This window comes from Acomys minous, assembly GCF_964271855.1.
Source record: "Acomys minous genome assembly, chromosome: 5".
In the NCBI taxonomy this organism is placed as follows: domain Eukaryota; kingdom Metazoa; phylum Chordata; class Mammalia; order Rodentia; family Muridae; genus Acomys; species Acomys minous.
The window spans coordinates 1,082,480-1,106,302 of NC_140494.1; positions in this window are offsets into that span (position 1 = coordinate 1,082,480).

Genomic DNA, 23,823 nt, shown 5'->3' on the forward strand with positions numbered 1-23,823 from the left:
CAGCTATGCAGGTCAGTTCTTACATCTTTTACTGAACCATGTTTTGTTGACTCTGCTTTTCTTCTGGATAGATCTCACTGACCAGAGTTCCCCCCCCCCCCGAAAGTTTGGTCTAATCTAATAATATCATTCCCATGGGTCTCTGATTTCTATACACGCACAACTGTTGTTAACTCAGTTACCTTTTCTATTTAATGTATTAGGAACGTTGTTCCACTGATATCCACTGTTTATCCCCAGCCCCCCCCCAACAGCTAGAGACTAGTAAAGAAGGAAGAAGAGATACTCTGCTTAAAATATGGGTCTGGCACTGTTTTTATGTTCATGGAGTCTAAATACTTATAGTCTGAAATGACCTCAACTAAATGTCTTCAGAATTGCCTATAGATGGATATAAAAATACTTTTTTATTCAGCCTAAGTAAGCAGCAATTGGACTCTTGTAGTGACTTAAATATTACCTACTGCAAGAGGAAACAGTGAGAGGACCACAGCTGAAGAAAAGGCCGTGTGATTCTCTGCACACAGGGAGCATCCATCCCAGTGCTCATGAGTTCCTCCTTTTCTATTTCTATTTACTTCTCATGATCTAATGATGATGCTCTTGTTTCCCATGTCTTTTAATTTCTTATATTTTTCAGAGATGTTCCAAGCTCAGCAATGGCAAGGACAAAGAGCCGGGGTGGGATCCAGGCCTATAAAATGGGCAGTCTTCTTAAGTACCACATTTGAAGCTAGCAGACATCTAAATGGATAATTCCAAGAGAACAGTGAGACTGCGATCCCTTTGAGTCTTGGCAAAAGATATAAGTAAAAAGAGGGAGAGGTATCAGGCTTGGTCTTGGGGAAAATTACACACATATCACATGTGAAGCTCACCACCCGGTAGTATAGGAGGATGAAGATGGGCAGGAGAGAGCGAGAGAGAGAGAGCAAGAGGGAGAGAGAGAGAGAGAGAGAGAGAGAGAGAGAGAGAGAGAGAGAGAGAGAGAGAGAGAGAGAGAGAGGGAGGGAGGGAGGGAGGGAGAGAGGGAGAGAGGGAGAGAGAGAGATTGTTCCTTGGTTACCTAAGACCCTGTTTGTTAGCTTTCATATCTTTTATTTAATTTTCGGGCTTATTCAACCTCTCAATATCTTCCCATAACCCCTGCTCTCATCCGTACCTCTCCATACCTCCGCTTATCTCTGTCTCAGAATTTGTTTCAATGAGTTGTAGAAAAGAGTCATAAGTTCATGTGAGTGCGTGTGTGTGTCTGTGTGTATGTGTGTGTGTGTCTGTGTGTATTTACTAAACAGATATTAAAGTTGTTGTTTATCATTATTACACCTTTGGCAGCGCTGAGGATCACATCTAAGCCTTCATCCATGCTAGACTAGCACTGCATCAGGGAGCTTCAACCCTAATCTCAAGCTGTCGTACATACTTTTTAAATTACTTTTTATTTATATATGTTTGTAGTGTGTGTGTGTGTATTGTATATGTGTATAGTGTATGTTTCTGCATGGTCTATGTGTATGGGTGAATGTGTGCTCTGGCATAAGTATGGAGGTCAGAGGACAATTTGCAGGCTTTAGTTCTGTCCTGCTGCCCTGGGAACTCAGGGCATCAAGGTTGGAAACAAATGCGTTTGCCTGCTGAGCCACCTCACCAGCCCAAATTATTATACTTTTAAAAATGAGAAATTATTCCTGATAAAACATCTTAATTTATGGAAGAAAAAGACCCTTCTTTTTCAAATGCCACAGCAATATTATACCTAACAATTATGGTATCTTTGTAAGGGTACGATATTTGTGGGGTTTTTTTTCTTTTTAAGTTATAAAATTAAAAAAAAATATGCTAGGGGGAAAAGTTGAGTTCCATGATTATTTAAAAGTTTATTTTACTCTTGAAGTTAGTCATCAATGCGTATCACAATTATTAGAGCTGAGAAAAAAGTGAAAGGAGTTCCTTAAGTGACTCTTCTTGCTGAGACTGTGATTCTAAACAAATAAGCTCGCTTGAGCGGGTAACAAGACTTTGAACTGCTCAGCATAAAAATAGGCTGGTCCATTAAGATTATTAAACTTGGAGGCACATTCTGAAAAGGGCTTTTGAAAGTGGATTTCTTGCAAACTGTCATCAAATATTCATAGATAAAATAATTATGTGGAAAGATAAAGGATGGGGGAAGCTGAAGGGGCTGACAATCAAGAGGACTGGAGATGAGGGCTATGCAAACGTTTTGAGAGAGATTTTTTTTCCAGATAGGCTTAGATGTGAGAATTTGAATATTAAAAAATTGAACTTTTGCAGCCCCTCATCACATCTCTCTGCTGTGAGAAGGAAACGTGTCAAGTATGAGCTGTCATTTAGTTTCCTTTCTGTTGCAGTGATAAAAAACAACCCTGACAAAAGCTACCTAGGTAAAAGGGGTTTGTTTGTCTCACAACCACAGGTTCAAGTCCATCACTGTGGGGGAGTAAAGGCAGTTGGAACTTAAAGCAGCTGGTCACATTAAGAGCAAGAACAGAGAGAGAGAGAGAGAGAGAGAGAGAGAGAGAGAGAGAGAGAGACAGAGACAGAGACAAAGAGAGAGACAGAGACAGACAGAGAGAGAGAGACAGACAGAGACAGAGACAGACAGAGAGACAGAGACAGACAGAGACAGACAGAAACAGAGACAGAGAGACAGACACACATACAGAGACAGAGACAGAGAGATAGAGACAGACACAGAGAGAGAGACAGAGAGAGATAGAGACAGAGAGGGACACAGAGAGAGACACAGCAACACACACACACACACACACACACACACACACAGAGAGAGAGAGAGAGAGAGAGAGAGAGAGAGAGAGAGAGAGAGAGAGAGAGAGACGCTATCCAGGTGAGCTTATATTTGAGTAAAGTCTGTGTTCTCATCCCTAAATTATGGCTGTCATCTGGATTCCGTCCCTTCAGACTTCTCTAAGCAACATTGAACAACACAAGTAGAGGCACAAGGATGTGTTACAAGAGCTGATGATGGCTTTGTGTGTTATTATTATTATCTTGTCTTAATAGAGAACTAGACCTTATGCCAAGCTCTGTATCTACCGCACTGACAGCTAGCAGTGTACTTTCAAGTTTTGGTAGAATAGTGAATTTATTTTGACAAAGGGTGTTATTTTTACTGTCTCCACATTATAAATGCTACAGTCGGTTCATAATGGCCATTTTAATGCTTCTATTCTCTTGAGCCCAGACACATGTTTCTTCCTCTCTTCCCTCTTCCTTTTTCCAACCTGTCCAGAACTTTAGAAAACTTCCAGATCTTCCAACTTAGTCTCTAAAATTCTCAAACACACACAGCCAGTAGAGTGTAGAAGAAGGGAAGACTGGCCTTAAAATCTCACACATAGCAGCCCATAAATACACAATGGAAGAAGCTAAGCCATGCTCCTAGTTGAAAGTACTTCCTGATTTCCAGAAGACCTTTTTTACATCCTTCAGTTAACTTCTAATGTGGCAACTAGATGTGGCCATTGAACAGTTATTAAACCCAGAAAGTGGACACTGATGTTATTGTGTAAATGCAGCTATGGACCTTATTTAAATTTGTCCTTTCGTCCCTGCATCTAGCACAGTCTTACCTTGCTCATGTTCATCTTCTCAGATGGTTGTAATGCTTCATCCTTTCCTAGTCATTGATAACACGTTCTGTGGTGTGTGTGTATGTGTGTGTGTGTGTGTGTGTGTGTGTGTGTGTGTGTGTGTGTGTGTTACAGAGAACAATCTCAGGTGTCTAGGTGTTATTCCTCAGGGATAGTCTACCTTGTTTTGTGAGGTAGGGTCTCTCTTGGCCTGAGTCTTTTTCTTTGGCTTGCTGGCCAGTAAATGAACTTGCAGGATCCTCGTGCCTCTTCACTGTCTGTGCTGGAATTAAGCATGTGTACCATTATGCCTATTTGTTTTTTGTTTCTAATTTCCATTGGTTATTAGGATACAGCTGAAATCTTTCAGCTCATACCATAAATACTATCCCTATGGAGATTTCTTCCCAGCTCTGACACCACTTTCAGGAACTACTAGTCACTTACTTTGTATAATGTTCTCAAAACTCTATTCATCTTGAGTTTTAGATTTTTAGTTTTTAGATTAGGGCTGGGCATTGTCCAGCAATGTCATGGAACTGCCATATTATTTTCATGCTTTGTATCTGCAACGCTGATGTCAATATGTTTTAGACCATGTGATTTTCACTGGGATCTGTTATGTAGGGTGGTGCCTGTTGAATTTCTTTCTGAAAACAATATGTATGTTTTTAAATTGTATTTTATTTTATGTGTAAGGGTATTTTGCCTGCAGAATGTCTGTGCCTCATGTATGTGCAGTTCACATATAAGCCAGAAGTGGGCTACAAGTCCCTGGAATGGGGGCTATAGATAGTTGTAAGCCACCATGTATGTAACAGAAACCAAAGCAGGCCGTCTGGAAGAGCAAGGGGCTTTAACTGTGGAGCCTTTTCACCAGCCCCTGTTGGATTTCGTTATTGCAAACTTGCTCTTTTCCCTTTGTAAGTATGCAGAATGTACCTTGATACAATGAAAGAAATAATACTATTCTTTTCCTCTCACTTATAACAAACCCCCACAAGCATCATTCTGGCTTTCCATTGTATGATGTCTAGAAAATATGTTCCTTGGTTTCCCAGCCCAGGTGTATCTGTCTCAATTTTGCTTATTTCTTTCTTTGCCCAATCCTTCCATGAACATACAGTGTTTTCAGAATTTCTAAGCCACTCTTTTGTGAGAAGCAGAATTACTCATGAAGCAACAATTTCACATAGAAATCTTTTTTTGCTTTATGATATTTAATCAACACATTGTTTCTCAAAGTGACCAAGGTCACATCTTCCTTTCCCTCACCTTGTCAAGTGTGTGCTTACATCCTGGTCTGAGTGTTGCCTCTGGCATTTGGTTGAGTTTATTTGTTCATACATTGTGTGTGTGTGTGTGTGTGTGTGTGTGTGTGTGTGTGTGTGTAACATAATTAAGGTTTGAAGGGTTAGAAGTCCACAAAACAGATAGATTCTAAGAGTTGTCAGCACTCATTTCTGTTCCTTCCTTCTTCCAACTCCTTTAGTGCACATCCTCTTTAGTTGAACTGGTTCCTTAGATTGTGCTACATACTTCCTCTATTTCTTTACACAAATGAACAAACACAGGTCTGTTTTGTACATAAAGAATTGCAATAATCACTTGTACACGTCTTAATTTTGCCTCACAGGATATCACAGAAAACACCTAATCATCACTTCATGGGCTTCCTTCCCAATCTCTTTAAAGTCTACTTTATTATGTTTATTTATAAAGTCTCTGTTTGTCTTTCTCTCTCTCTGTCTCTGTCCCTCCCTTCTCTTTCTCTGTATTTGTCTGTCTCTCTCTGCATGTGTATGTGTGTGAGTGTGTGTGTATGTGTGTGTGTGTGTGTGTGTGTGTGTGTGTGTGTGTGTGTGTGTGTGTGTGTTCTATGAACACGTTATAAATATGTCTGGAGATAAGAGGACAATTTGAGAATTTCCACCTCTTGAGTCTTGTATATCAAACTGGTCAACAGCAATCCCGCTTTCTGCTGAGCCATCTCATGGCCCCCTCACTCTTTTCTTTATAGGCATACAGAACTAGAGTATGTGCATTCACCATAATTTACTCAATGAATTTTCTCTGTATGAGCAGGGTATTAACCACTTCTCTTATTGTATCAGTTACTTTTCTTGTTGATATGACAATATCTGGCAATGTTGACTTAATGAAGGCAGGGATTAGTTCTGGCTTGCAGTTTTTAGATATAGATCATCATGGTGGAAAGGTATGGCAGCTGGAGTGTGAGACAGCTGGTCACATCACAACTGCAGTCAACAAGAGGCAGATGAACGATGGTGCTTAGCTCTCTTTCTCCATTTTATTCTTTGGGATCCTACCTATGGGGTAGTGCCCATTCAGAGTAGTTTTTTTCTCTTCAGTTAGAGCTATCTGGAAACATCCTCATAGATACACCCAGAAATGTGTTTCCATGGTGATTCTAAAACTGTGCAGTTGACAAATGCAGATTAACCATAGCACCTATGGAGGTTGTGTTTGCAACTACAGACAGCATTCCAACGTTTTCCAGCTAAAACACACCATACTTAGCTCTTCATGTAGTTTGTGACGGCCAGTTATCAGGATAGATCCAGGAACCCTGGCTGCTGGACCAAAAGGTGGTGCACACTTCCTTACAGGCCCCACAAAAGAGTAAGCTATCATATTTCTTCAATGAGTCTGGTAAGAGAAAAATGCTGTCTCATTGTGGATATAATGCATGCTTCTCTGATTGTGAGTGCCTTCAGACACTTGTTTCAACATTGAAGGACCCATTTTATACACTTTGTTATTGATTCATAAATGCAAGAAGCATTTGCAAAGCCAGCTACAAGTAGAGCGAGCGGATTAAAGATGCTTAAGAACGATGATCACAGATGAGTCTCTGCTGTTGCTTCCTATGTTCAATGGTCAAGTTTCAAGATAAAAGAAATTTCACTTTCAAAGCCAGTCAACAATCTGGGCTTATGTCATGAATACTGTTGCCTGTGGCTCTGCCTTTTTTAAAATTTCCTCTTTCTTAGTCGAATGGTGAAAATTCCAGGAACTGGGGTACTTTGGTTTCTAGTACCAAAGTCACTTGTTTCTCTAGACTCTCCCCCTGCCCTCCTACCATACCAACCCCCAGGAATGACCAGCTACAGCGGATGTTATTCTATCATTTGGCATTTTTCCAGCTGATCAGTAACTGGTTACGCCAGCAACAGCCAACTAAGGGCCAAAAAGAGATTATTCTCAATCTCCTCCCAACCCAACTTCCTTCCAGTTCTATAAAAAAGAGGCCTGGTCTGCTGTTTGCCTGTCTATACCATTAATGTATCTTCTGATTACTCACTCATAATTGAGAATGTTTGTCTCTGGGTCATCTTGAGCCCCAAATTCAGAACCTTTCATATATGTTTATCCATGGTGTAGTATAAGGAAGGCAGCACCTTCAGGCTCAGATCAATGAGTTGCTTTTCTGGACTTCAAGCTTTGTGAGACTGAGTGCTGATCTGTCTCCTGTCTCCAAGGTGGGTGCAGTCCATCTGCTGACTTCGCCATGTCATACATAAGCTGTGTGATGTCCTATGGAGAGTCACTGAAAGGCTTTGGGAGACAGGAGCGGGGTGTCTTGAGAATTACAACTGTGTTGGGCTATTCCTATAGGTGCAGATGCTACTCTGTTGTTGAGGGGAAGCTGATATTATAGAAGGTGACAAGTAAAAGCCTGGCTCCTGGAAGCCTTAATATACTAGGTTCATCATGATCTTCAATAGGCCAATTAAAGAGAAAAGAAAGTGGAAAGAAAAGAAGGGAGATTTCTTTTAACATGGCCACGCTGGGAAGAAGGATAAAGAAAGCGGGTCAGTGAATCCCATCCCTCACCTGCCCAAGTCAGTCTTAGAGACATGATTTGAGGTTTAGCTTTAGTAAATGGAAGGCTGGAAGGCAAGAGGTATGTATAACTAAGCTTAAAATCCCTGGGTTAATTTCAATTTCTCAGGTCCTGTGGTTTTAATAGACTAGTGGCCAGAGGGAGTGGCAAAGGGTCTGTTCAGAATGTCCTCAGTCCTGCCAAGATGGCTACTTGGATGCTCATGCTGGTGACATCTATTCTCAGGACATATCGTCTTAGCCACAGACTGGCAGACTGAAATGGACTTTAATAATGTATATTCTCTTAAAAATTTTAATCAAGTACTTAAAAAAATTGGTAGTTTAGGAAACCCATAGGTCTTGAAGCATGAAACACATATAAAATAAAACAAAACAAAACAAAACGAAAATCAGATCTTTGAAATCTTTCAAGGGATACTGATTCACAGAAACCTTGAGTTTTAGCTGAGGTAGGAGTTTGAAGAGACTGTGAAAGGAAAAGAGGGGTCAGGAAGAGATTTGTTTGTGGCTGACCTTGATTTCTATGAAATATAAGGATGTTTCAAGTTGGAAAAGGAGTGTGGTCTGGGGTAGAAAAAAATGTGTGTATGTGGACTCAAATGGCAAAAAGAGTAGAAACAGAATCATAGAGTGATGTGGCTTGGCTCTATGTAGTTATTTTGATAGCCTTATTGTGATATGACTCATACCATGATATTTATCTGTTTAGAATAATCTGTTTAAATGTTTTGTGATATATTGACAGACTTGTGCATTTCTTACCACAGTCATGCTCACAGAGTATGCCTCATCAAGCCTGTTCTGGCCAACTGTTGTAAATAAGGCAATTAAAACAGTCACATTAATAGTGAAAAACAGGCTGGAGGGATGGCTCAGCAGTTAAGAGGACTCAGGTTCAATCCCCAGAACCCACATGGCAGCTCTCAGATACCTGTAACTCCAGGATCAATACTCTCATGTGACATAGATTAGGCAAAACACCAAATACACATATAATTAAAAGTAATTAATTAATTAAAATATAGTGAAAAACAGAAAAAGAGATTTATTCAATGTGACCACATTGGGAAGATGGACAAAGACACTCAGTGAACACCCCAAAGCCCATTTTTGTGTTCCTGAAGTAGCTTTAAGGATTAAGTCTAAGACATAGTTACACAATTCTCAGTAGTCCCGGTTAAGGAGTGATCCTGCCCAGAATTGACTTCTCATTGTCTCTTCTGTAAGGTGGACTAACAAATGTTACTCAGTTTCCCTTTTCCCCCAAGCTGGCTCAAGCTTCAGGCTTTCTTGTCTTCCAGGATGAGATTCCTGGGAAAATCCTACTTTCTGGGGGTCCTTTGTTCAGTCTGATAGGTAGAGGGAAAGATGTGTCTCGTCAGAAAACCTTCATGCCTGCCAGGCCACTTACACCAGCCAAAGCAAAAGATAAAGCATTCACATTGTTCTAAAAAGTAACTGGGACCATTGGCTGTCAGCGTCCCTCCTCTGTCCATCCGGTCTCAGGCCAGCACTAATCTATGTTCTATGTCTATGGATTTGCCTCCTATATGAAAACTTCTAATAAATAGAACATACGGTAAGCAATATTTTGTGGCTGCCTTCTGGCACTTGAAATAATGTTTTCAAGGTTCATCTCTGTTGTAGCACGAATCAATATGGTGCTTATGTTGCTCACAAGTAAACTGTGGTATGGATATGCTGTGTTTTGTTCATCCATTCCTGACTTGATAGACATTTGGATAGTTTTCAACTTTGGAGGATATTTTAGACAGTGCCGTGATGAATGTTTGTGTATTCTTTTTTATACAGCATCTGCCTTTATTTTTCTGGGTATGTCATGTCGTGAAATCTGGCCCATTAGGTTTATAGCATATATGCACAAAATGGACTCTCTATATCGACCCTAATGTTTCAATACATCAGATCAAAAGTCTCCAGTGTTGAAATTAAAAAAAATCCATTTGATTGCTTTTTTTATACAAGTGGTATATATCTTGTACATGTTCACATGTGTTTCTGTGGGTGCACATGTGTGTAGACACCAAAGCTTAGTGCTGATTACCTTCCTCAGTCATGTTCCATACTTTTCTTGAGACAGGGTCTGTCACTGACCCTGAAGCTCACCGATTTAGGGAAACTGGCTGGCTGCTGAGCTCCAAGGGCCCTCTAATCTCTACCCTTCTGGCTATAGGACTACAGATGCCTGCCACTGAGGCTGGCTTTCATGGATTCTGAGGATCTGAACTTTAAATCCTACTGTGGTGGTCTGACTGAGAATGTCTCTCATCAACATAGAGCTGTGTGTCTGACCACTTGGTCTCTGGTTCCTGGCACTCTCTGGAGGAAGTGCAGCCCTGTGACTCTGCTTCCAGTTGCATTTGAAGATGTGGGCTCTCAGTTTCCTCTTTTGGCCACCGTGCCTGTCTCCTGACATGCTTCCCACAAAGAAGGACTCTTATCCCTCTAGGACTGTAAATTCAAATACACTCTTTGTCTCACAAGTCGCTTTTGGTTACAGTGTTTTATTCCAGTGTCAGAAAAGCAACTAATACAGGAGGGAAGAACCCCCTCGCCCCCAAAAGAGGCAGATGGTGGCAGCATCCCACAGGCTGAGGGCTTGGACTGACTTACAGGGGAAAATGATAGAAGGCATTGAGTACCAACATTGGTCTCTCTCTGCTTCACCCCTCTGTTGTGTGGCTGATAGGATATACCCTGTGCTGCAGAAAGACACCCAGGACTCTCATCTTATTGGGTCAGTGCAGGTATCCTCTGCTGCTAATTTCATGAGCATTCTATGTACCACGGCTTCAAAATCTCCATATTCCATATTAACATACAGACCCTGGTCCTAGTCAAGATGAATAGCTAATATGTTTGAATGATTTCACCATTAACACAGACATTAATGTGAACATCTTTCTCTGGGGAGAAAAAAAGACCTTGTCTTATTATCTGATTCTAGGTTGGTTTATAACTCTCCTCTATTCTCTTTTTATCAAGTTTATTTTTCCACCAAACTTCTTTCTCTTTTAACATCCCTCTTATGACACTGAAAGCATCTGAGTAAACAGACCATGCCCCGTTCTTCATTCCTCTGATGGCTTTAGCACACAGTAGTCCCTCCATATCGTCATTGAATGTATGATAAACTTGCAGCTTAGTTAGATTTACTTGCACCGTCATCTTGCAGGGTAGTAGACTGTGTGGAGACTAGATTATCTCTGTGCTGCTTTCTGAGTTGAGATAGCTACACAGAAAGATGAAATAAAGTCATTGTAATGGAAATAACAATGGTCATTTTATTTCATTCTTATCACAAAGAATTAACAGAGAAAGTACTCAATTGTTAATAATCTTTCCTCCATAATGCTTTCAAAATCTAATGAGTTTATATATTTGTATTAAGTTTCCCTGGCATGAATGAAATTATTTTAGGAAATGGTGGTTTCTCCCAGACTTAACTCTGGGGACAAAGAGATTTATTTATCTACTCTAAAGACCACAAAAAGTTGACTGCATTTTTCTCCAAGAGAGGACGTTTCCTGTGATAATCAATCACTTAAGAAAACAATTCCTGGGCTGGAGAGGTGGCTCAGAGGTTAAGAGCACTGGCTGCTTTTTCCAAAGGACTTGAGTTCAATTCCCAGCCACCACATGGTGGCTTACAACCACCTATCTGGTGCCCTCTTCTGGCGTTCAGGCAGAACACTCTATACATAATGAATAAATACATCTTTAAAAAAATAAAATAAGATAAGATAAAATGATTTCTGCCTGACATGGTGGCACATCCCTCAATCCCAGTACTCTAAAGGCAGAGTGAGTTCTCTCTGTGAGTTCAAGGCCAGCCTGGACTACACAGCAAGTTCCAGGCTAGCCAGGGCTACAAAGTGAGACCCTGTCTCAAAAACAAAGCAAAACAACACAAAAAGAAAATTACTTTTTATTGGAAATAGATTTTTTTCTCATATAATATATCTTGATTACAATTTCCCCTACTTCTACTCCTCCCAGGTCCTCCTCATCAATAATTACTCTTCTACCAGGTCAGAACTCATTATCAAGAATGGATGTGTCTTTCTAGATAATCATGAAATAGTGCCATGGTCCTCAGTACTGACTTTTAATGCTCCATATAAACATAAACGGCTTTATAAGAAATATTATCTACATCTCAGCAGAACCTCCACTTCCAGTAGACTGCAGACATGGGAGCATGGGAATTCTAAACTCAATATTTTCTCACATAGAAGACTGGATTCAGCTGAACATCTTCATAGTGGCAAGTAAGCCTCAGTTTTGACAGTGCGTAAAGATGCCAGAAGTCTTGGATTCAGTTACCTGTAGACTTCCTTCTGGTCTGTGATTATAATTTTAGTCAGGGTATTGCATAGCTGTGATGACTCTCTGCTCACATGTTTGTGTAGGCACATTTTTTTTTACCCAATATATTTTATTATAACTTAGTAATCGAACGTACGTCACTTATAACCCGACTAACCAAAACAATAGGAAACGAGGATTAAGGAACACAATAACAAAACCAATATTGGTTCTGAGGAATGATTCTCCTGGCGTAATCAGCAGGATTTCTTCTGCTGGAACCTGGAGTAACTAGAACTCAGAACCTCAGCAGGAGCCTGGAGCCCCAAAGCCTTCCCTCGAGGGGTTCTCTCTAGGAGCGTCTCGATGTGCAGCGTTCAACAGCCAAAACTATCCCAAGTCTCCAATGAGGCCTGCCTCCAGTTCTGGGCTCATTTATATATCTCCTCCCAGAGTCGGGTCACAGGATCTTTTCAGCTGTCAACAATCAAGCTCATGCAGGAGGTGGTTGGTCTTCTAGGGGATTAACCTCACCTGTTCTCTCACAAGACCGTTCTGATCCAACACTTGGGATCATAAAAAACAGGTTTATCTCTCCTTCATGTTTGATTCTCTGCAATGCCTGGCAATGGATCTAGCAGGAACACAAGACAGAGCACCATCACTGTGTCTGTAGTCTCAGCACCTGAGAGGTATGGTCAGAAAGATCAAGAGTTTGAGGCTATCCTTAGGTAGATAGTGGTCCTGTGGCCAATCCTCGATAAATGAGATCCACTACCAAGAAAAAAAATATGTAAAAAGAAGGTATAACGCTTTCCTGAAATGCAGATGTTCACTGTGGCTGTTGACCACACTTGCCTGCGAGCGTGCTGTTCTTTATTCTGTAGTAAATTACCTGTCTTATATACTGTCTTCTATGTGACTCACCTCAATTCTTCCACTGAGATCACAAGGTTTAGGGACCTGAGCAGAGCCAGATGGAGATCTCGGTGACAAGTGCTCATTTTCTCTTGCTGAAGCAAAGTCTCTGAGGCCAAGTACCTGATGACAAAGAGAGGTTTGCCTATATCATATTTCTAAAGGCAGACCTTACAGGGAATGGTATTGCTGATTGGTGGGGTGCACACATCACATGGTGAGATTGGAAGTCAGAGAGATTTGGGAGTCTGACTCCATCTTTTCATAACAACCCACTCTAGTGGAAGCAAACTAGAATTCCGTAATCACTTCAGGATGATAGCCTAATTAATTCTCACCATGCTCCCCTGTTAAATATCACTCAGCTCTCATCATTGTAGACCAAGTCTCCAGTTCAGGAGCCTCTGGAAGACACACCTTAAACTGTACCCACACCACCTTACAAGCAATGAGCAATTGCTTGATGGCTTAAAAATTACTCTTCTGATGGGTTGCAAAAGCTTGTGGAGCTTGCACCTGGACTGAATGCTGGGACTCCAGACAAGCGATGACTACTCCGGAACCAAAATTGTGAAGTACAGGCATGGAACATAAGAAGACTCTCTCACAGGGGCTAGAAAGACAGCTCAGTCAGTGAGTGCTTGCCATTCAAGTCTGAGGGAGTGAGTTCAAGCTCTAGGACTCAACTAGAAAGCCAAGTCTGAGAGTATGCATTTGTAGTCCCAGTGCTGGGGAGTCAGATAAGGGAGGATCTCTGGGACTTCTGGGTAAACCAGCCTATTCTACATAGCCCCAAATCCCAGAAAGAACCCCTAGCTCAAAAAAGAATGAGTGGTTCTTGAGGAAAGATATATGAAGATGACTTCTATCCAACACATACATACACAATCACACACACACATACACACACACACACACTTGCATACCTCCATACACATATTCATGCAAATATAAACATGCCCAACCCCACACCTATGCACACACTTGTCATCCTACATATGCACACAAAAATGCATGCACACCAACATCCTACACTCGTGCAACCCACACATGCACACAAAAACACATGCATGTGTATGTACCATATACACAATGCATATATACATACAGAAACACAGAAGCACAGTTATATATTTATATACACATAAACACACATCCACTTACACACACAGATTCACAAGCATTCACACACATGTACTCATGCATGTACACCATACACAGACACATACATACACATACATATGCACACATGCATGAACACATGCACACATCATGTCCATGCACACATATGTATGCATGCACGTGCATACACAAGCAAAGCATAAGCTCACATGACACTCTGAAGTATCATCTGATACTTGCTGAGTGTGACCTTGCCTTGCTCCTCTCTTCAGCTCTGACTCTCACTTTCTTCCCCAGTAAATGATGACGCCTTTTGACCACAACGTTCTGTACTTCAACGAATACCCACAGTAAAGCTCTTCATAATTGCAAATAGAAGCTGAAAGTTTAACCAAGAACACATTTCCCAAGGGTTTCCTGTGGGATGCTGTGCTCCTGGGGATAGCTGCGCACAGTCGTGCAAATCATTCACTCTTGTTTGCACAAGCTCAGCTTGCTGAAATTTGAAGTCATAATCGCTTTAGCTTCCTGTTTTTTGCAAACCACGAAAGCAACTGCAAAGAAGCCAGAATTCATGGATGATAATCAGTATTTGGGCAAACACTTCCTTTAGTTGGAGCCAACATTTTGCTATAAGAAAAAAAAATGTGTTAAACTTCATGCCAGAAAACAAATCAAAGAAAAATATTCCTCTCTGTCACCTCCTCTCTAGGTATTTAATCTCCATAGTTATTCCTGACATTTTGAACATTATTCTGTTTTATCAGAGTCTGAAGGTGAGGATGACAAAACAGGACAATATTTTCATCAAGGTTATCCTACCATCTTATTATTAAGTTCTACAGGAAACAGAGTTTACACAACGTGGCTCTCGGCGTATTGGCACAATAATGATTATGAAATGTTCTTTCCAGTGGCTCCTGGAAACAAGGCAGGGCGCTTACCCTAGGAGGTTGAACCCACAGGTTACTGAGTGTGAAATACATTATACTAAAAGCCCCATGAAATGCTAATTTCTTCAGTTTAATTTCTAAAAGACAGCCCAGACACTGGCTTGACAGAAGAGATTGCTAAATCCGCTCAAGCGAGAAATGATGAATGTGTGTTTTAAGAAGTGGAGGGGAAGAGTGCTTAGTTATCTCTGTCACCCTCCCGCTTCTGCGCAGAGCGTTCCAGTGTTGCCAAACAGCCGCATTGTAATAGACTTAGTTGAAAGATCTCCGTTGGCCTCTATGGCAGCTCCAGAATTCGGAAGCCACTAATTTTGCGAGGCGGATGAGTACGGTAATGAACTGAAGGCAGAGGTTGGTTTTATAGGCAGAAAGAGCTATGAGAAGCAGGCACAGGAACCGAGGAGCATGTGGCTGCTCGCAGTTTCTTCGCTGGCATTAAAACAAAGAAACTTCCTTATGGTTCCCCGGAGCTTGCCCAACTGACATTTGGCTGCTCATTCTGTCTTTTCCGTTTCCGTTCTCTCCCTCCTGCCCCCGCCATAACAGATAGCTTTGGCTTGACGGTGTGAACATGGCCAAGAGCAACTCCACTTTAACTCACCATGTCTATTCTGGGTGGTATCTCCGTCCCAAGGAGTGGCCTCCCTGAGCTGAGTGTTGCCATCCAGAACGTGGAAGGAACTTTTCACAAAGCACGAAGGCGATTGAATGAATGTATCGCAGTCATGGATGCCTTTGTTTCATGTCTTTTCCCGTTGGGACGATGTGACTCCTCTCGCTCAGTTCTATAGTCTGTCAGAGCCAGAGTGGCTCTGGTGTTGTAACTGTCACCTATTTTTAAAAGCCCAAAGGGAGACAGTGTCTGTTTCCCTTAAAATACTGATAGCTTCTAAATATAGGGGGTATAATATATAGGGTGATGATAGGACAGGATGCGGACTGAAAAATGGCTCAGTGGTTAAGACAGATTACTCTTCTTGCAGAGGGCCTGCGTTGCGTTCACAGAACCCACAATGAGAGAGTTACACTTCCTGTAACTCCAGCTCCAGGTGGTCTAGTGACCTCTGCAGGTACCTACTTACCTACACACACACACACACACACACACACACACACACACACACACACACACACACACACACTATAAGATGGGGCAGGATGGTGGTGTGAAAAGATAATTTTTCTAAATTAAAAAAACCTGATTTTTTTTCAAGCGCAGTATATCATGGCAGCAGAAGTTTGTGGTTCGTTCTGCTCACCCACTGCAGCTGGGAAGCACAGAGCAAGAAAACAGAAGAGCCAAGAACCAAGTGAAACCTTTCAACAGCATGCTCTCAGCAGCCCACCTCCTCCCACAAGGCCTGTACTTGCATAGGAAGCTCACCTCCAGCTCTGTATTCTGGTTTTGAATCAGTCAAGTGATAACTCCTCAGTACACGACAGTTCCCATGGTCTGGTCATCACCGGATACGCCCTCATGGACACACTCTGTGCCATGACAGCTCCCATGGTCTGCTCATTACTGGATATGCCCTCATAGACACACTCTGTGCCACCACAGCTGACTGTTAGGCATCTCCTGCTCTGTTCAAGTTCACAGACAAGATCACCAAAATTGAATTTTGTACAGTCAGTTCTCCAGATGGATGGCACATGTGGTTTCAGACGTTGAAAAAAAATCATGCAAGGGCTATTTAAAATAACATTTTCCCTTACTTTGGTCAAGATTTAAACATACGGTTAGGGATGTCATTGGCAAACCTAGAATACTGAAAATATACCAGCCTTTGAAGTGCTAAAAGCCAGCCAGCGCCTCTGTATTTCATGGCCCATGCCACTTTAAGATGAACAATCTTACAATAAAGATAACTAATGGTTTGCAGCCCAGACAAAAAAAAAGACATCTTTCCTTTTGGAAAAAAAAAGAAACCTTTTTAGGACATTTCTCTGCTTGTTAAAAGGTGCTTCAGTGTATGTTATAAAAACCTTTGAAGGGAAGACATGGAGCCCGAACAAACACAATCCAGGATCCTTAGGAAATGAGATCTGACAGAGATGTTTCTTGTCACCTTCCTTCTCGGAAAGCCACACCCAGCACCCTCTCCTTTCCTTGCATGGTATTTTGTTTCAAATTTAGGCAGATCTTTCTGGGTACCAATTCTTAATTCTTAGGGACTTTTCAGTCAGCATTTTATTCAGTTGGTGCAGGTTAGAAAATAGTTAAAACTCCCAGAGACAAAACCCCAAGTTAGACAAAATGAAACAGTAGCTTTTGGTACCAGCCCATGGTCTCGAATATCTCTTTGTATAAAAGCATCACAGCCCTGACACCACCTGCCTCATGGCATGACCACTTAGCCATGGTTTGTGGACCAGATCAGTTCTGGTGCAGGTATAGCCTGAAGTTTAAATGTGTCTTCACATTTTATATTTCAGAAACTCAATTTCCAATGTTAATGTTAATGGCATTTGAGAATTAAGATCTTTGAGCTCAGATCTCTGAAGCATGAATCCACTCATTAGCACATGGGCAGATGGGCTAATGCATTTGTGGGGGAATGCAGGGAGCATGCATGTGTCTATGTGCGCAAGTCACATAGAGTTGTTCCTAGAGACCCTCAGATGCCCTGGATCTGGAATTACGGGCAGTTGGAGCCACTGTATGGGTGCTGTGGGACATGTCTTGGACCTCTGCAAGCACAATAAATGCTCTTAACCATTGAACTATCTCGTCTGCCCAGGAATAGCTTTGTCATTAAGGGGAACTCTGGCTAGATTGCTCACTTTGACTGGCCTCTCACTGCCTCAGCTGTCTGCAGAGTACCTTCACTCAACACTGACCCTTACCAGATGCTGTTCCTTAGCCTTGGATTTCACAACTTCCAACACTGTAAGAAATAAACTTTTTTAAATTGATAAATCATTCAGGCTCAGGTGGTCTGTAATAGCAATGGAAAATGGGCCCAGAGAAGTATACTTAATAAAGTATGAAGATATTTGATGTGAAGAAAAATGGCTGCAGAATAATCTATGTTAGATAGGATGTGATAAGCCAAACAAATGGGTTTCCTTTCTTTCATATTTTCAAGGTGAGACCAGGAATGGAAGTGTGAGGCTGGCATAGCACCACCTATGGAAAGAAATAGGAGAAGATGCCTAGAAACCAATGGAGTGCCAGAGATGGGCTACATAGCAAGCAGAATGGGTAAGCACATGGCCTCCACTGTATTCTTAATGATGTCTCTGTTTTGTGTGATAGTAACCACCCCAAGCTGCCAAGGATGTCACCTTTTTACTTGCTTAGATGTGTGCATGTTAACTCTAATGATTTTAAGAGGTCTTTAACATTTCTTCCATTTAAAATCTGATCTTGGCCAACACAAAAACCTTTCTATTAATTACTACTCTTGTCTCCTCCGTGGGTACTTCACAGAAAGCACTTTAAGGGAGGAAGGGATTTGATTGGCTCAGCCCAGTGTGGTAGGGAATGCATGGTGAGAGGAATGGCTCAAGGCTTTGGCACAGAAATATGAGGCTCTCTGTTCATACCTCCTCGGACCAGGAAGCAAATGCAGGACAGGAAGTGATCCATGGCCATATACCTTAAGGCTTTCTTCCCAGGGATTTACTTCTGCCAGCTAGGCTCTACTCAAATGCTCCACAATCTCTCAAGATCCTATCATCAGTTAGTGATGAACTATTTAACACCTGAACCTGTGGGGGCAAATTTTATATCACAGCTATAACTTCCACATAATTTATAGCTAACTACTTACTAGCTTAATTGCAGTGGAAAAATTTTAAAAAGAGTAGTTGTGGTGGGATGGCTGGGAAATCTGGCTCATCAATCAAGAACTTGATCCATAATTAGTGGAACTGTTTGGGAAGGATTATGGGGTGTGTCTTTGTTGGTGTGGGTGTGTCCTTACTATGTGAAGTGAGTCACTGGGCATGGGCTTTGAGGTTTCCCAAGCCAACTCTAGGTCCAGTCTCTCTCTCTCTGTGTCTCAGTCTCTGTGTTTCTCTGTCTGTGTCTCTCTGTCTCTCTGTCTCTCTCTCTGTCTCTCTCATGAGTTGTATTGATCAGGGTATCTCTTCAGAGCAATCGTACAGTAGTCAAAATACCAAGGACACGCTTTAATATTATATTTTGTTTTACAATATGTGTATAAGTGTGGCTGTGTGTGTGTATGTTCACATGAGGACAGGGCCCATGGAGGCAAGAGAAGGGCATAAGATCTCATGGAGCTGGAGTTACAAGTGCCTGGTGTAGGTTCTGGGAACCAAACTTGAGTCCTCTGCAAGAGCAGTATGTGCAATAACTGCTGAGTCATCTCTCCAGCCCTCTGACTATACACTGACATTGGAATTTTTTTTTTAAATCAGCTCATCAATGCCACATCTAGAAGTACTATCAAATAGAGTGAGTGGTATTTTTCTTGACATTTCAAATTTGAAATTTGCTAGATATCCTGTGATCACTAATGGCATGATTTCCCCCCCCCCAGGGGGGGGAACTCAACAAAATAAGCAAGGATATCTTTATACTTGTGCTATGAAAGTTGTTTCATTGCCGAATTGTTGAACTTATAAGGAAAACTAGAGTCTGGTAGTTCATTTTGATGGAACCCAGACAGGGCTTCTCTGTGGAGCCCAAGCTGGCTTTAAACACCCTATGTAGACCAGGCTGACCTTGAACTCACACAGGTCCTGTATACTTCTCTAGGGGTAGGCTAAGATTAAAGGTGTGGCTCGCCATACCTGGCAGAATTAGCCTTATCTTTAAGTGGTGTACTCTGCCCTCCAATACACTGTTCAAATGAAGAAAAACGAAATAACTCATTCCAAAATCTTAAGATGCTCCTGTATGGGGTTGTCAGAGCATAGATTCAGAGACTTATAAGTGTAAAAACTTGAGTATTATGGTAAGGTAAGCATTGGTACCAGTAACAGCATCCCTGTCCTTCAAGAGATGAGCCATACCCTCTACCCTCATCCATACATTGTATGATGTGATTGCCCTCAATTAAAACCCTCAGCATGCTTTATTGTAGATGATGATAGGCTTGTGTGCCTCTTTTGTCAGATCTTAGAGGTTAACTTGAAATGCAGGTTTTATGTGTACTGATTGCAGTTAAGCATATCTGAGTGGATATAAAAATAAAAAGCTAAAGTAATTGGGCTTTTGTGTATCTGATAGAGGATCTTATGTATCCCAGGCTGGCCTTGAACACATGATCCTGATATCTTAGCTTCCCAAGTCCTGGAATTACAGGCTGTGCCACCTGGCTATGTGGCCAGATGGAATTAGTAAACTCAAGGAATGCAGCTCCAAGGGGGGTCAGGGCATGTTCTCATGAGTTATGAATTAAGCACAACTCATGACTTCAATTAAGGCCATGCCACTTATGGCATTCATTTTGAGCTTGGGAGAGTTGATATATGGTTCTTCAAACCATGTTTTTCCTCCCTTTAAAAGCATTAAAGAACCTTGTGTTGGCCTGGCCTGTGGAAAAAGGATCTCTGCCTTGTCATTTTATCTTTTTTATATCACTTTCTTGAAAATTTTTTACATATACATTTATATTATTATACATGTATACAATAAACTACTTACAACAAGAAGGACCATGAAACAATCATGAATTATATAAATGTTACATCCTTAGTGTTTGGGTTATTTGTATTTGATAGCCTTGAAGAAAACATCTTTCCTATCTTAGTGCGTCTCAATGCATATCAATCTCCATCACATCTTGTCATTATCAACACAAAACATCTATCTAGACCCCAAAACATCTTAACCCCTAAACAACTAAGCTTCGTTGTGAAACTAAGCTACCTGGCCTTCAACTATAGAAGTCTGAAGAGAGAAGTTGGAAGGCTACTTAGTGCATTGAGAAATCCCCTCTGTTCTTCACGGCATGGATTCTAAGACGATGTAGCGTCTGTGTTTACACATCCTATACCAATACTCCATCTACCTTTGTGTGTGTTCATTACATGTAAATGTGTGCATTCCTCTGTGTGCACTTTATCTCTGGAGTGTCTCTTTGTCTATTAATCTATTGTTATTATTACAATTGTTATCGTCATTGTTATTGAGCCAGAGCCACACAATATAGCCCTGGCTGCCCTCAGGACCACAGAGAATAACTTACGCCTGTGTCTCGAGAGCACCAGTACACCCGCCTCCACCTGCTTTTGTTTTTGTTTTTGTTTTTGTTTTGAGACAGGGTCTCTCACTGTATCAGGAGCTCAGTATTGAGTTAGACTAGCTGGCCTAAAACCTGTCTAGACCCCTCCTGTCTCCATCTTCCAGCGCTGGAGTCATGGGTGAATTTGAAAGCTTGTGGGTGGATGCTTAGGATCTGAACTCAGACCCTCATGTTTGCAATGTGAATACTCATTGAGCTATCTCCCACCTCTCATTTTTCTAAGCATAAGAAGGATTACTTTTTATAAACAATCTAGGAAAAATAACAGGTTTTTCTTGGTGGGGTTATTTTTGAAACAGAGTTTCTCTGTGTAGTCTCAGTTTTGTAACCAGTCTGGCCTCCACCTCACATCAATGATCTGCCTGAGTCTGCCTCCCTGAGTGCCAGAATTCAAGGTGTGTGCCACTGCACCGGGCTCACACTTTTATTTTTACCTTCTCCATCACATATCTTGCAGCCATAGGTGTTCAATGCTAGAATGTTTTGAAGACACTTGTATGGCTTGTCTGGATGGTTTCCTATTTATTGTTCTACTTTCTCTTATTACATGGATTACAAAGGTGATGCCTGCAAGTCCAGCATCCATCCCAGCACTGGAGAGGCAGATCCCCAGGCAATGAAGAAAAACAGCTAATACAGTACTATGATGTTGAGCCTCCAAAACTATGAGCTAAATGAAACTTTTCTTTGTAATTACTCAGCTTCAGATATTTTGTTATAGTAACAGGCAACAGATAAATATATGCAAATATGGCTTTCTGCAGAAAGGCATGTAGGCCCTTAGTGGACCATTTACATAATTCTGCATCATTAACCAGAACACTTGTGTTCAAGTTGGCACATTTGCCTTTTGATAGAGTTATGAGTGCTTAGGATTCCCCCACGGGCAGCGATTAGACAATTGGCTTGCTTCCCAATGACCAGGATCCATCTGCCGAGAGATCCTTCCCAGAGCACAGTCTGCATGCAACCCTGGAAAATCCATTTTTCACCCTTTTATTCCTGGAAGCCAATGTTAGTGATTTTTATAATAACTGTTTCATTTCCTTCCAGACAGCTGTGCTCACAAGTGCAATCTCAGAACGTCCCTGCATACCAATCTTATTAGCAAGGAGATCCTGAAGGAAACTGAGCTACATTCCAACCCTCGATTTTACTCTTTAAAAACTTATTTTATGAGTATTAGTACTTTATCTACATGTATGTATGTGCATGTGTACCTGGTGCCTGAGAGGCCAGAGGATATTGGGTACCATGAAACTAAGAGTTGAGGTTGTGAGCTATCACGTCTGTTGAACCCAGATCCTGTGCATGGGCAGCAAGTGTGTTTAACCCCTGAGCCATCTCTCCACAACCATCTAGTGTATTTTTAATGTAGTGAAATGATCCATCACTTTTTAAAATTTAGATTTCCTGTTAGAATTAGAAAACTTTTTCCTACTCCCTAGAATCCATGTAATTATTTTTACTTTTAAATTAGTGGGGTACTTGGGGGCTTAAAAATATAATTGCTTTTGCTCTTTCACATTTGGTTTGGATAGACTTCTCTAGCACCCTGTGTTCCAGGTACCCCCAATTTCTCCTCTTTGGTGGAATGTTTTTAAGATTGGTGTTTTTTTTTTTTCTGTGTAGGAAATGAGGCATAGTCTATAGGCAGAGCTGAAAGTATTATTCTGCCGAGCTTTGCTGTTCAGGATCCCGAGCAGTGCAGTTAGTGCTGTCAATGAAATAGAACACCAGCATCTATATGTCCTGCAGCACATTACAAAAAAAGAAAGTTAAAATATTTGTAATGAACCTTAATACAGCTTATTTAACTCAATATATTCTGAAGACAATTCTTTCAATATGTAAATGTAATAAAAATTTTCTCATTTGATTCCTTTTTTTCCTTTGCTGTGTTTTATATTATATCTTTATGATATGGTATTTTATACTTTTAGCACAGCTTACTCTAGATTAACCTGTGCCCAGTAGCTAATAGCTCACATATTGGGTAGACACTGACCAAATAGAGCAGTGTATCTTGGCATCACAGACTCCAGATTTGATCCAAGCAGACAGGTAAAAGCCTCCTTGGTTGTGCCAGTAAATTTGCCAAATCTCTTGGATAAGAATCCTGTGGACTTAGGTTTCAAACTGAGAAACTGAAGCCATGTGTATCCCTTATCAATGTTCTTAGAAGCCGGGTAACGCTGGGAGCAGTGTCACAGCTGGGAGGAGTTGTCACCATTGTCCACATGTGAGCAGAGCCCATGACGCATGGACAATGGTGGGAAGCTTACTGTTTTGTTTTGTTTCTTAATTTGGGGGTGATGACATCATCACCAGTAAAATATCAAAATTTTGAAAATCTCGCAAACTCTAATTACCTTAATGCTTTCCCGGAAGTCATGGGGAGTCAAGAGGAGACTTAACACTGAGAGAAGCAGATTCATCTTTAAAACAGTCATCAAGTCCTCAGAGAGATGAGTGGGCACCGTATTGTGTGGGTGAGGTCAATGATGACCAGTCAGACATTTTGACATGAAATTTCAAGGCTCTAGAGTGAAGACTTCTTAGAGACATTGAGTGATGCTTGAGTCCTGACCACTTTGTGGTCCAAGGGATGTTTAAGAAAATTGGAATGCAGGTTATAAAACCAGTACTCTAAGTCAGGGCATCTCATATCACATGGTAGAACAAGCACTACAAAATGTTAGGAAAATTCTGAAGGAAGTTGGAAGATTCCTATTGAGTTCTCAATCACACCCCCAGACTTTTAGTCTTCGATAGAAGTTAAAGAACCTGGAAAAGCTG